We start from the raw sequence: 13,233 nt of genomic DNA on the forward strand, positions 1-13,233 counted from the left end.
TAGCAACCATTTGATGCCTACACATCAACATGAAAGAAATAATGCTCCTTGCTCTCACCTGATATTAGAAACCATTTCTTCTCCAAAAGCTAAATGAAATAGTCCACAAAATTAAAGTAATAAAGAAAGTAAATGAAATGAAGCTTACATACAGAAATAGAAGAAGCAAGACAGATTTGAGGACTTTTACAAACAATACTTGGCTCAGTATTTACATGCATTTTTTAAGTATGTCAAATACTGTTAAAACAAATCATAACACACGTACTGAAAACTCAGTCACAAAACTTAAGAAAACAGATTAGTTCATTTTGCATTTCAAAACATGCTTGAGTCTATGTCTGAATTCTGCCCATATCACACAATACTAAAAGTGAGCTCTTCCTTATAATAAAGAGCATGTTTTCTCTGAGTGTTAGCAATGTTTACGTACATGCAGAGACTCTGGGCTGAAGCAGCTGAGTTTCCTAAGTCTTAGAGCCATGAGGCTGACGCTGTGGACATCAACTTTGGTGACCTCAGGATCAGAAGCACATTCACCAAGTTTTGCCCACAGTGGCTTCAAGGAGCTTACTTACAGCTATCTGAGTGTCTAGATCTTTAATTACATCAGCAACAGCTGTGAGCCCGGTGAAATGAGAGGCAGCCATTTTCAAAAGCTACCTGTAAATGAACAACTAGCATCAAGCACCACCCTTGTCTCAGAATTATTCCACTTGCATGGTCTGGACATAGCTTCACCAACCAACCAAGATTCAGGCACATTGGATCCAGAGAACCATATTCAGATCCTTCCTCAATCTCAGTCTCTCTCACTTTTTTGATAAAGTGTCTTGCAATGTACCCAAGCTGGCCTCTAACTCAAAATATACTTGCCTCAACCTCTCAAACGCTGGGATTACAGGGATACACTACCATGCCTAGTTCATAAATAATCTTAAAATGTAATTAATAACAAATACTTAAAAACTCGTGGTAGGGCCAGGCATGGTGGCATGTATGTCTAATCCCAGCAATAAGGAATTTTAGGTGAAACACTTGAGTTCAAGAGTTTGAGACAAACTTTTGATAAAACGGTGAGATTCTGTGAGGAAGGAAGGAAGGAAGGAAGAAAGGAAGGAAGGAAGGAAGGAAGGAAGGAAGGAAGGAAGGAAGGAAGGAAGGAAGGAAGGAAGGGAGGGAGGGAGGAAGGGTAGGAAAGGAAGAAGGGAAGGGAGGGAGGGAGAGGAAGAGAAGGAGGTAAAGAAGAGAGGGGAGGAGAAGAGAGGGGAGAGGAAAAGCATGGTGGTGCACACCTGTAATCCCAAAACTCAGGAAGGGGGCTGGGAAGGTGGCTCAGTGGAAGAGCGCTTGCCTTGCATGCCTGAGGCACTGGGTTTGATTCCTCAGCACCACATAAGCAAAAAGAAAAAAGTCGGAAGTGGCGCTGTGGCTCAAGTGGTAGAGTGCTAGCCTTGAGCTGAAGAGCTGAGGGACAGCGCCCAGGCCCAGAGTTCAGGCCCATGAATGGAACCAAAAAAAAAAAAAAGAAAGTACCAAAACTCAGGAAGGTGAGCCAGAAGGATTGAATTTGAGGCCAAGTTGGTCTACACAGCCAGATACTTTCTTAAATAAACAGGAACTAGGGTATGGCTCAAGTGATACAGTACTTGCCTAGCAAACCCTAAGTGCAATTCCCCCATACCATCAAAAACAAAAAAAGTAAAATGCAAAGTATGGAAGCACAGACATGTAATCCTACCACTGAGGAGATTGAGACAGAAGGATCGATCACAAGTTTGGGTTACATAGCAAGTTTGAGGTCAGCCTGCACTACAAGATACTATCTGAGAAAAGGAAGAATTAAAAATTGATTATTAGAGCTATGTGCCAGTGGCTCATGCCTATAATCCTAGCTGCTCAGAAGGCTGAGATGTGAGGATTGGAGTTTGAAGCCAGGCCAGGCAGAAAAGTCCCCATGAGACTCTTCAATTAACTACTAAAAAAATGGGAAGTGTAGCTCTGGATCAAGGGGTTGAGTGCTAGCATTGAGCACAAAGAGGCTCAGGAACAGCGCCTACACCGAGTTCAAGCACTACAACCAATCAAAAAAAAAAAAAATCTTTGAGTATAGTATATACATGACACAGGGTCTTGTAATGTAGCCCAGGCTGGCTTTGAACTTGTACTTTTCCTGCCTCAGCCTCCTGAGTACTGGATGAGATGACTTGCTATTATTCAAAATAGACATATAAAACAATAGCATATAAAATAGCATATAAAACAATAGCATATAAAACAATTTGGCAAAACTGTGGGATTTGAACTGCAGGAATCATGTCGTGTCAATGGCTTTTAAAATTTGGTAAGGTTTAGCAAGCTAAATGAGTATATCTATTCTGCTCTATTCTACTTCAGGCTTCTTCCCCAACACACTGGGGAGGAAATATGAAAAATATGAAAAAGTACATTATTCTGGTTTACCCTTAAAAAAAAGGAACTATGGGGGCTGGGAAGGTGGCTCAGTGGTAGAGCACTTGCCTTACATGCATGAGGTTCTGGGTTAGATTCCTCAGCACCACATAAGCAAAAAGAAAAAAGCTGGAAGTGGTGCTGTGGCTCAAGTGGTAGAGTGCTAGCCTTGAGCTGAAGAGCTGAGGGACAGCGCCCAGGCCCAGAGTTCAGGCCCCACGACCGGACCAAAAAAAAAAAAGGAGCTATGTACTAGTCAAGTGAATCGGGCTGACTAGTTGCCAAGGGCAAAGTGATGGGAACAGCAGGGCATTTAGGATCACTTGTTTGCTTTCAAAATCATATATGACCTGTGCCTCTTTCTCCTACCCATGTTACTCATGGAAGACTCAGGATAGGAAAATTGTTAACATGGTCAGTTATTCTAACAGTATAAAAAGTAAACCATTTTTTAATGTAAAAGCCTTATTAAAGACTGTCAAACTCTTAGCTATGGCTCTGGTCCTCTGTCGTGAGGCATTTAAGGACACATTGGGTAAGGCTCTCACTCAAGTCATTAACAACACCTGCCTTGTGGCAGCCAGCCAGCCTCACATTTCCCCATGCCATGATGCTCTTACTCTCCAGTATTACCTGAGTCTACTCTGCCCTCAAACTATAAAACCATGAGATTATTCAGATAGGGATCTCAATAAAACTGAGGTAATCCTAGCTAACCAGGCAGCTAAGACCTAGAGGAAGGTAGTTCAAAGCCAGCTCAGGGGGCTGGAAAGTTGGCTCAGTGATAGAGTACTTGCCTTGCATGCATTAGGCCCTGGGTTCAATTCCTCAGTACCACATAAGCAGAAAAAAGCCAGAAGTGGTGCTGTGGCTCAAATGGTAGGGCACTAGCCTTGAGCTGAAGAGCTGAGGGGCAGTGCCCACGCCCAGAGTTCAGCCCCCAAGACCAACCAAAAAATAACAACAACAAAAAAAGCTCAGGCAAAAAAGTCTGTAAGATTCTACAATTAATCAACAAAATGCCAGAATGGAGGCATGACTCAGTGGTAGAGCACCAGACATGACCGAAAAAGTCAAGAGAGAGCAAGAAGCCCTGAGTTCAAGGCCCACTACTGGCACACAAAAAAAGAAACAAATGGAAAAATAACAACAAAACAAAAACAAAAACAAAACACCTGGCTGGCTAGGCATTGGTGGCTTACATCTATAATCCTAGTCACTCAGAAGGCTTGAGATCTAAGGATGATGGTTTAAAGCCAGTCCAGGCAAGAAAGTCTGTGACACTCTTACTTCCAATTAGCCACCAAAAAAGCTGGAAGTGGAGTTGTGGCTCAAGTGGAAGTGTGATAATCATGAGCAAAAAAGCTCAGGAACAGTGCCCAGGCCCTGAATTCAAGCACCAAGAATCCCCCCACCTCCACCCCCACAAACACACACAAGATAAAAAAAGTAAATATTTGTTTCAATAGGTATTAAGCTTTTTTTTTTTATGGTCATGGAGCTTGACCTCAGAGCCTGGGTGGTATCCCTGAGTTCTTTTGCTCAAGGCTAGCACTCTACCACTTTGAGCTACAGCTCCACTTCTGGTTTTCTGGTTGTTAATAGGAGATAAGTCTTGTGGGCTGTGACTTAGTGGTAGAGTGCTTGCCTAACATTCATGAAGCCCTGGGTTTGATTCCTTAGTACCACATAAATAGAAAAAGCTGGAAGTGCTGCTGTGGCTCAAGTGACAGAATGCTAACCATGAGCACGGAGAGGCTCAGAGACAGTGCCCAGGTCATGAGTTCAAGCCCCAGGACTGGCAAAAAATAAAAATAAAAGGGCTGGGATGTAGCTCAGTGGCAAAGCGCTTGCCTAGCAAGTGCAACGTCCTGGATTCGATCCCCAGTACCAAAAAGAAAAAAAATAAAAATAAAAATAAAAAAGCTGTGTGAACTTTCCTGCCCAGGCTGCCTTTGGCTTTGAATAGCTAGGATTACTGGAGTGGGCCACCAGTTCCTGGCTGATTTTTGTTGTTTTTAATCCAAAAGTCTGAAGCAACTAGATTTTGTTCTTGTTCTATTCTGAAGTGCTGGGAACTAAACCCAGGGTCTCCAACATGCTAAGCAAGTAATATGCCACTTAGCTACATCCCCAACCCTATTAAAACTTTTTCAAAAATAAATAAATATTCCAGGACCAGGTGTGGTGGCATATATTTGTAATTCCAGCTATTCCAGCTATTCTCAAGAGGCTTGAAGTTCTAGGCTAGCCTAGGAAGAAGTTATCAAAACCCTATTTTAAGCCAGGCTTAACTGTGATCTAAGGATCACAGTTTGAAGCCAGCCCAGGCAGGAAAGTCCTTAGGACTCTTTTCTCAAATTAAGCACCAAAAAAGGTGGAAGTGGAGCTATGGCTCAAGTGCGACAGTACTAGCCTTGACCAAAAAAAATCAGTGATATAATGCTAGCTATTCAGGAGGCTGAGATCTGAGGATCGCCAGCCCAGGTAGGAAAGTGAGACTCTTATTTCCAATTAACTACCAGAAAACCAGAAGGCTCAAGTGGTAGAGCGCTTGCCTTGAGCTGAAGAGCTCAGGAACAGAGCCCAGGCCCTAAGTTCAAGCCTCACGACCAACCTCCCCAAAAAAATCAGGGACAATCTCCTGAGTTCTAAGTTAAAGCCCTAGGACAGACAGACAGACAGACAGACATGCAGACACGCAGATACAGACACAGACACAGACACACATAAAACCTATCTAAAAAACATTCAGGAGGGGCTGGGAAAGTGGCTCAGTGGTAGAGTGCTTGCCTTGCATGCATGAGGACCTGGGTTCAATTCCTCAGTACCACATAAACAGAAAAACCTGGAAGTGGCGCTGTGGCTCAAGTGGTAGAGCACTATCCTTGAACTGAAGAGCTGAGGGACAGCGCCCAGGCCCAGAGTTCAGGCCCCATGACTGGGGAAAAAAAAAAGGAGGAGAAGGTGGATGGTTAAAGTGGTAAAATACCAGTCATGCAATCATAAGGCTGAGCTCAAACCCACTATCTGCAAAAATAAAAATAAATCAAAACAAGGCTGGGAATGTGGCTTAGTGGTGGAATGCTTGCCTACCATGCATAAAGCCCTGGGTTCAATTCTTCAGTACCACATAAATAGAAAAAGCTGGAAGTGGCACTGTGGCTCAAGTGATAGAGGGCTAGCTTTGACCACAGAGAGGCTCAGGGACAGACCCCAGGCCTTGAGTTCAAGTCCCAGGACTGGCCAAAAATCAATCAATCAATCAAAATGGAATATGGAATCCAGCCCAATCAAAGTGCATGGGACCAGCCAATATAAAGCTGACACAGCCAGGCGCTGGTGGTTCACGCCTGTAATCCTAGCTACTCAGGAAGCTGAGATCTGAGGATCGCAGTTCAAAGCCAGCCCGGGCAGGAAAGACCGTGAGACTCCTATCTACAATAAACCACCAGAAAACCGGAAGTGGCGCTGTAGCTCAAGTGGTAGAGCGCTCGCCTTGAGGTGAAGAGCTGAGGGACAGCACTCAGGCCCAGAGTTCAAGCCCCACGACTGACAAAAAACAACAACAAAAAAAGCTGACACAGTGATAACTACCTGTCATTCTAGCTTCATAGGAGGCACAAACAGGAGGATCATGGTCCGGGCCAAACCAAACAAAAAGAGATACCCTATTCAAAAAATAAGCAAAAAGGGTTGAAGCCATGACTAAAGAATAGAGTGCTTGCTAAGCAAATGCAAAACCTTGAGTTCAAATTCCAGTACTGCTGAGCACTGGTGGCTCACATCTGTGCTCAGGGACATGCCCAGGCCCTGAGTTCAAGCCCTAGGACCAGGGTAAATCAACAACAAAAAACTTACATTCACACACACACACAAATCTCTATGTGAATGATTATGGTAACATTATTCATGGTTGTCCCAAACTAGAAACAATATAGATATCTGTCAATTAGTGAATGGATAAATAAACTATGGTATATCCATTCCATCCAGAGGAATACTACTCAGAAGTAGAAAGGAAGGACCACTTATACAGGCAATAACATAGATGACTCATAACAAAAGACTGATTCCATTTGTATGATACCACAGAAGAGGCAAAGTTAGAGGATGAATAGATCAGTGTTCCCACAATCTGCTGTCAGGGAGAGTTTTTTTTATTGGGGGTGGGTCCAGTTGTGGGGCCTGAACTCTGGGCCTGGGCACTGTCCCTCAGCTCTTCAGCTCAAGGCTAGCGCTTTACCACTTGAACCACAGCACCACTTCCGGCTTTTTTCTTTTTTCTTATGTGGTGCTGAGGAATTGAACCTAGGGCCTCATGCATGCAAGGCAAGCGCTCTACCACTGAGCCACCTTCCCAGCCCCTCAGGGAGAGTTTTACTACGAAAGTTGTGATTAAGTTAGAAGAGCAGGAAATGTTCCAAATCTTAGGTGTGTGTACTTCATGACAGTATCTGTCATATTTGAAGCAATGGCTGTACCCCAAAAGAATGTTATTTTTAGGTCAATTTTTAAAAAGTAAAAGAAGATACAGACTAATCAGACTGGTCAATGATTCTATGTCCAAATTACCTGTTTACTGACAACTTTTCTCAAGTCCAATTGTGGATGATGCTAAGAATCATGGAATGAAGGGGCTGTAAATAACTTGAATTCCATTAGGTGATATAGCATGGTTGTCTTTGAGCTACTCAAATTTCTTTCACTAGCTCATAATGTCAAGAGATAGGTTAAAAACAGGCATTATCTGGGACATTTGAGAGAATAATTAATAATTAACCCTTATTAGCACCTACTAGGTGGAAAGTATAGGCTAGGAGATTCACAAGTAACTCCTGAAATTCCATGCATCAGTGAGCTACAGATGAAAGTATTTAGCAGTAGGAACATGGCCCAGGAAAGTGGTAGATTATTTACCTAGCATGTGTGAGACCCTGGATTCTATCCCTAGTACTAAAGGGGACAAAAAGGAATTTAACAAATCTATCAAAATAATATTGTAAAGCCAGGCATGGTAACAGACACCTATAATCCCAGCAATGAAGAAGCAGAGGCAAGAGAATTGAGAGTACAATGCCATTGTATTCTATGTAGCAAGATCCTCTTCCTTTCTTCCTTTCTTTTTTTTTGTACAGCATTGTGAATTCAGGGCTTTGGGGATATTTGCTTTGTTTGCTTTCACATCGCTGGTACTCTACCTCCAGCCCATAAGAACCTATTTCAAATTTTTTTAAAAAAAACAACCATCAGGGGTTGGGGAGGTGGCTCAGTGGTAGAGTGCTTGCCTTGCATGCATGAGGCCCTGGGTTCGATTTCTCAGCACCACATAAGCAGAAAAAGCCAAAAATGGTGCTTTGGCTCAAGTGATAGAGTGCTAGCCAAGAGCTGAAGGACAGCACCCAGGTCCAGAGTTCAGGTCCCATGACCAACCAAAAAAAAAAACAAAAAAACCTATCAGTATGATATAGCTGGGAGTTCAATTAAATAAACACTATCCTCCTCCTGAATCACCTGGCACATTTAAAGTGGTTGACAGGATAAGAATGACACATCCTATTGTTTTTCTTTTAACAGAAATACCTCAAACAGAAATTGAATTATCTGATTTCTCAGAGAGTAACTATGGAAATGTGGCGATATGTCTAAAACCCTGACCTCTTCTCTTCTTATCTGTTCTATTAACTATTAAAAAGACAAAAAGAGCCGGGCGCTGGTGACTCACACCTGTAATCCTAGCTACTCAGGAGGCTGAGATCTGAGGATCGCGGTTCAAAGCCAGCCCGGACAGGAAAGTTCGTGAGACTCTTATCTCCAATAAACCGCTAGAAAACCCGAAGTGGTGCTGTGGCTCAAGCAGTAGAGCTCTCGCCTTGAGCTGAAGAGCACAAGGACAGCACCCAAGCCCAGAGTTCAAGCCCCACGACTGACAAAAATAAAAATAAAAAAATAAAAAGACAAAAAGCACAGACAGGTTGTTGGTAAAGACCTTGTAATTCTAGCTACTGAGGAAGAGGGAGGAAGATTTTTGAGCTAGAGGCCAACCTGGGCAAAATTAGTGAGACTTTACCTTGAAAGCAAACTAAAAAAAAAAAAAACCAAAGAGCCAGGAGTCATGCCTGTAATCCTAACTACTCAGGAAGCTGAGATCTGAGGATCATGATTCCAAGCCAGCCCAGGCAGGAAAGTCCATGAGACTCTTATCTCGAATATACTCAGAAAAAGCCGAAAATGGTGCTGTGGTTCAAGTGGTAAAAGTGCTAGCCTTGAGCATAGAGGCTCAGGAACAGTGAGCAGGCCCTGAGTTCCAAGCTGGTTTAAAAAAAAAAGGGGGGGGAGGGACTGGGAAGGTGGCTCAGTGGTAGAACGCTTGCCTTGCATGCATGAGGCCCTGGGTTCGATTCCTCAGCACCACATAAGCAAAAAGAAAAAAGCCGGAAGTGGCGCTGTGGTTCTAATGGTAGAGCGCTAGCCTTGAGCTGAATAGCTGAGGAACAGCGTCCAGGCCCAGAGTTCAGGCCCCACGACCAGACCCAAAAAAAAAAAAAGGGGGGGGGGGTATGACTCAAGTGGCAGAGTACTTGTTTAGCAAGCATCAGACCCTGAGTTCAAACCCCTAGCACAGGAAAAAATAAATGGGGAGGAGCACTGAAAGCATAGCTCAAATGGTAGAACACTTTGCCTAGCAGGTGAAGCACTGCATTGCAAAAAATAAAAAAGTGCACCAGCAGAATAATAAAAGGCCAGATTGTCTTTACAATCTTTTCATGTCTGAGATATTCAGAAACTATTATTCTAACAAAATACTGTAGTCAAGGGGATGAGAAGTTTGATGGCAGAAAAGCCCCTCTATTTATTTATTAATTTAGTGTGTGTGTGTGTGTGTGTGTGTGTGTGTGTGTGTGTGTGTGTGTGTGTGTGTACTGAGGCTTAGAGTCAGGGACCCCCTGGGCTCTTTCCCTTAGCTTTTCTACTCCAGGCTGGTGCTTTACTATTTGAGCCATAGCTCACTTCTTTTGAAAATCCCCTTTAATATGTAGCTTATCTCTACATAATTGACTGGTTTCTAGCTGGCTGTTTCTCTCCTCCCTGGCTCTGAGTTATAGCTAAAAAGTTCCTATTTCTCAGGGGCTGGGAACGTGGTTTAGTGGTAAAGTGCTTGCCTAGTATGCATGAAGCCCTGGGTTCGATTCCTCAGTACCACATTACAGAGAAAGCCAAAAGTGACACTGTGGCTCAAGTGGTAGAGTGCTAGTCTTGAGTAAAAGAAGGTCAGGGAAATTGCCCAGGCCTTGAGTTCAAGCCCAAGGACTGGCAAAAAAGTTCATATTTCTCAGTTTAAATAAACCAAAAAGAATCAATGAATCAATTATTTGTAGCCTATGGGCTAGAGAATAACAGAAACAGGTATTTTCTTCAAATTTGAAATGAAGGGGCTGGGAAGGTGGCTCAGTGGTAGAGCGCTTGCTTTGCATGCCTGAGGTCCTGGGTTCCATTCCTCAGCACCACATAAGCAAAAAGAAAAAAGCCAGAAGTGGCGCTGTGGCTCAAGTGGTAGAGTGCTAGCCTTGAGCTGAAGAGCTGAGGGACAGCGCCCAGGCCCAGAGTTCAGGCCCCATGACCGGACCCCCCAAAAAAAATTTTTTTTGAAATGAATATTCATTTTATCTAGCCTGATCCTGTGCAAATACGTGATTCTTCTACCTTAATGGAAAGGCCATATTGTAAAGTGGTCAAGAGGGCTGGGAAGGTGGCTCAGTGGTAGAGCACTTGCCTTGCATGCATGAGGCCCTCCCTGGGTTCGATTCCTCAGCACCACATAAGCAGAAAAAAGAAGCCAGAAGTGGTGTTGTGGCTCAAGTGGTAGAGCACTAGCCTTGAGCTGAAGAGTTGAGGGACAGCGCCCAGGCCCAGAGTTCAGGCCCACGACCGGGCACCCCCCTCCCCCCGCAAAAAAAAAAAAAAAAACAAAAAAAACAAGAATATGGACTGAGGGTGGCAGTGTCTGAGTTCAAATACCAATGCTGTTACTTAGCTATTTGTCCTTGAGCAAGTTACCTAATCTCTTCAATTCCTCTGTATGTGTGTGTGTGTGTGTGTGTGTGTGTGTGTGTGTGTGTGTATGTGTGTGTGTCTGTAAGAGAGACAGACAGACAACAGACAGACACACAGACAGACAGACAGACAGAGAAACAAAGAGTCCTGGGGTTTGGGTGCTGTCCCTGAGCTCTTTTGCTCAAGGCTATCACTCTACCACTTTGAGCTACAGCTCTACTTCCATTTTGTTTTGTTTTGTTTTGCCAGTCCTGGGGCTTGAACTCTGAGCCTGGACACTATCCATGATCTTTGGTTCAAGGCTACTGCTCTACCACTTAAGCCACAGTGCCAATTCCAGCTTTTTTGAGTAGTTTATTGAAGATAAGAGTCTCACAGACTTTCTTGCCCAGGCTGGTTTCAAACCACAATCCTTAGATGTCAGCCTCCTGAGTAGCTAGTACTACAGGCGTGAGCCACCAGTGCCCAGCCTCTTTTTTAACTGAAAAAAAAGAGAATTAGGGGCTGGGAAGGTGGCTCAGTGGTAGAGCACTTGCCTTGTATACTTGAGGCCCTGGGTTCGATCCTTCAGCACCACATAAGCAGGGAAAAAAAAGCCGGAAGTGGTGCTGTGGCTCAAGTGGTAGAGTGCTAGCCTTGAGCTAAAGAGCTGAGGGACAGCGCCCAAGCCCAGAGTTCAGACCCCACCACTGGACACCCCCCCAAAAAAAGGGGAATTAATAATGAAGTATCTAGTGGAACTATTGTGATAATTCACTAAGTTTACAAAACGAAAGCACTTAGAAGAACGTGTATTGAAAACATGTTTGCTATATTGTGTGTGTGTCTACTCTTTTCTTAGTCATAAAGATCAGTGTTTGTAAACTACTTTACTCACCCTTCTATTAACCCAATACACCAATACAATACACTTAACCCTGTGCTGACAGTACTCTATAACCATTTTTATTCATTTTTTAGTAAAAGTTCTCAAATATGTAGTTTAGGCTGGCCTTGAACTCAACATCTTCCCAACTCAGCCTCAAGTGCTGGGATTCCTAGCAATGCATCACCAGGTCTGTCATCCATATGAAGACACAGATTTTTCTGTGTGTGCTGGTACTAGGGCTTGAACTCAGGGTCTCAAATTCTGGCTTGACTTTTTCTACTTATGACTGGCACTCTAGCACTAGAGGCAAATCTCTATTTCTAGTTTCTTTCCTGGTTAATTGGAAGTAAGAGTCTCTTAGATTTGTTTTCCCAAGCTGGCTTCAAACTGCAGTCTTCAGACCTCAGCTTCCTAAGTAGCTAGGATCACAGGTATGAGCTACTGGCACCCAGCTAGATTTTTTTTTTAAAGGAAAAAGATGGGGGCTAGGAAAGTGGCTCAGTGGTAGAGTGCTTGCCTTGTATGCATGAGTTCAATGGGTTCAGTTGCTCAGCACCACATAAGCAGAAAAAGATGAAGTGGTGCTGTGGCTCAAGTGGTAGAGTGCTAGCCTTGAGCTGAAGAGCTGAGGGACAGCGCCCAGGCCCAGAGTTCAGGCCCTAAGACAGGAAAAAAAGAAAAAAGAAAAGAAAAGCCGGGCGCCGGTGGCTCACAACTGTTAATCCTAGCTACTCAGGAGGCTGAGATCTGAGGATCACAGTTCAAAGTTAGCCCAGGCAGGAAACTCCGTGAGACTCTTATCTCCAATAAAGCACTAAAAACCAGAAGTGTCCCTGTGGCTCAAGCAGTAGAGTGCTCACCTTGAGCTGAAGAGCTCAAGGACAGTGCCCAAGCCCAGAGTTCAAGCCCCATGACCAACAAAAGAAAAAGAGATGGGGTTGGTCTCCAGTAGCTCATGCCTGTAATCCTAGCTACTCAGGAGGCTGAGATCTGAGAATCGAGGTTCAAAGCCAGCCCAGGTAGGAAAGTCCGTGAGACTCTTATCTCTAATAAACCACTAGAAAACCGGAAGTGGCACTATGGCTCAAGCGGTAGAGCACTAGCTTGTGCTGAAGAGCTGAGGGACAGCGTCGAAGCCCAGAGTTCAAGCCCCACGACGGACAAAAAAGAAAAAGAAAAAAGAAAAAAAAGAAAGGGAGGGATGGAAGGAAGGAGGGAGGGAGAGGAGAGGAGAGGAGAGACAAGGTGAGACTGGGCACTGGTGGCTCACGCCTGTCATTCTAGCTACTGAGGAGGCTGAGATCTGAAGATCTTGTTCGATGCTAGCCCACTCAGGAAAGTCCGTGAGCCTCATCTCTAATTAACCACCAGAAAACAGAAGTGTAGCTGTTGTTCAAAGAGTGGTAAAATGATAGCCTTGAGCAAAAAAACAGCTCAGTGACAGCGCTCAGGCACTGAGTTCAAGCTCCATGACTCCCAAAAAACTAAAAAAGGCTGGGGTTACATCTCAGTTATAAGGCACTGGAAAGGTATGTCATGGATTTAGTCTCCTGCACCCTCCTCCCAAAAAAAGGAATAAAGGTAGATGTGGTAATGTGTGTGCCTGCAGTCCCACGTTATCTGTCAATAAGGTAGGATAATTTGGGCTTAAGAATTTGGGGAAAGCCCCAATGAGTCACCGTCTTAAAAAATAATATATTAGCACAGCAGACTAAATAAAACACAGCAGCAAGAAGTTAGCAGGAGGCTGGAGAAAGAATGGTGGAAGACCCAAGTCACAAGGGCCATCTCTGAACAGGTTCTACATTTCTATTTAGGATTGGACCAGGCAAAGTCTAGGGCCCCTATGTAAAGATTTC

The 13,233-nt window shown here is 44.0% G+C and overlaps 1 protein-coding gene across 2 annotated transcripts in view; it reads right to left on the bottom strand.

Annotated features, from left to right (window-relative positions):
* The window catches only part of Taf12 (TATA-box binding protein associated factor 12), a 31,484-nt gene that overhangs the window by 12,801 nt on the left and 5,450 nt on the right, over positions 1–13,233 (bottom strand). The gene's annotated exons all lie outside the window — the stretch shown is intronic.

The sequence above is a fragment of the Dipodomys spectabilis genome, unplaced genomic scaffold (assembly GCF_019054845.1).
Source record: "Dipodomys spectabilis isolate Male_0828 unplaced genomic scaffold, ASM1905484v1 ptg000118l, whole genome shotgun sequence".
Taxonomy (NCBI): Eukaryota; Metazoa; Chordata; class Mammalia; order Rodentia; family Heteromyidae; genus Dipodomys; species Dipodomys spectabilis.